The sequence below is a fragment of the Triticum dicoccoides genome, chromosome 6A (assembly GCF_002162155.2).
Source record: "Triticum dicoccoides isolate Atlit2015 ecotype Zavitan chromosome 6A, WEW_v2.0, whole genome shotgun sequence".
In the NCBI taxonomy this organism is placed as follows: domain Eukaryota; kingdom Viridiplantae; phylum Streptophyta; class Magnoliopsida; order Poales; family Poaceae; genus Triticum; species Triticum dicoccoides.
Genome location: NC_041390.1, coordinates 138,186,520 through 138,187,905, shown reverse-complemented (window position 1 = coordinate 138,187,905; position 1,386 = coordinate 138,186,520). Strand labels below are relative to the sequence as shown.

Below are 1,386 nucleotides of genomic sequence, written 5' to 3'. Positions count from 1 at the left end.
TGAGGCCGCAAAGTGATATGAAGTGTTACAGGCTAGATCGGTGTGACTTAGAATCGAGGTCCTGCACTACAAGAAATACGGTCAATTATGACTCCCCATTTTTGTCGTTGATTCGTCATATTTATCGTTTATTGACCTTTTTTGACCAAATTCAGAAGGTCAACAGTTGGCTATCAAGAACGAACAAACTTGACCTTTTTGGAATTTTGGTCATAACTAGACTAAAGACCAAAATTTCAGAAAGGTCACTACCCATTACCTGAGCCACGTAGGATCTGACGTGGCTGAGGTGACATGGCATTGTTAGTGACCAAATGGAATCATCATAAATTTCATAGCCCAGTCCACCAATCTAGCCTACATGGGCCTGGCCCAATCATCGTAAATTTCACAGCCCAATCCACCAGACATGGGGCCAGCCCAATACCTATTTTCTTAATTGAATTGGTTTGATTTATTTGGGCTAATGCATTATTTTATCAAAAGCATGCACATTTAAGGATAGGCCCATTAGAAAACAAATACAACATAATAAAATATTTCATATATTTCATTTCAGCAACACATCACATGAAATACAATACATCATCAATTGACTCCTCTACACAGCAAGGTTCAAGGCCCAACAAGTGCATAAGCGCACATCAACATAGATTGGACGAGAAGCACAAATTTTAGCTGATCACACATAACATCAATGAGAAGCACGAATATCGTGTACCATCACTAGTACACATACTTTGTCCCGTCACCCAAGCACCAATATTGTGTCAATCTACTGGATTTGCCACATGGTGATGTTACTGCATTAGGGCTGTCCCAGCTTCTCTCTGCCCAAATGGCAGGATGATCTGCTGATCGATGTACTGCTCCAGCACCACCTCCCGCTACCACTGGTGGATGATCAGCTCATCAGTCATCTGCACATGAACAAACCAAGAAGATTAACCTATTTATCCTACAGTAGTTTGTTTCTAAACATGGGCATCAAATCAACACCAACACTGAATTAAAATGCACAAAAGAATGGAGCATAGCCATATGTACAGCCTAAGAAATTCAGGTTTGAGCAATTCTTGATACTACAATAAATACATAACAGCCAAAATTTCGATCCATGGACACCAGATGATAGAAAAGGTACTAAGGCACTACTTGCTACTGAAAACCAAAGCAAGGTATGAAGCACAAGCCAGGCCAAAACTGGTACCAAATCCAGAAATAACCATTTGATGCAATATAGCACTAGTTTCACTTTAGCATATGTGCCTAATTATGCAGGTATGTAGGATGACTTCAAGAAAAAACGGAACTGCAGGGGAATGGAGGATGGGGAGGGACAGGGGGGTGGTACCTGCAGGAAGACATTGGCGACTCCAAAGATTC

At 41.1% G+C, this 1,386-nt stretch overlaps 1 pseudogene; it reads right to left on the bottom strand.

Moving 5' to 3' along the window:
* Positions 1-522: 522 nt before the first annotated feature.
* Positions 523-1,386, bottom strand: part of LOC119316282 — a 2,843-nt pseudogene continuing 1,979 nt past the window's right edge.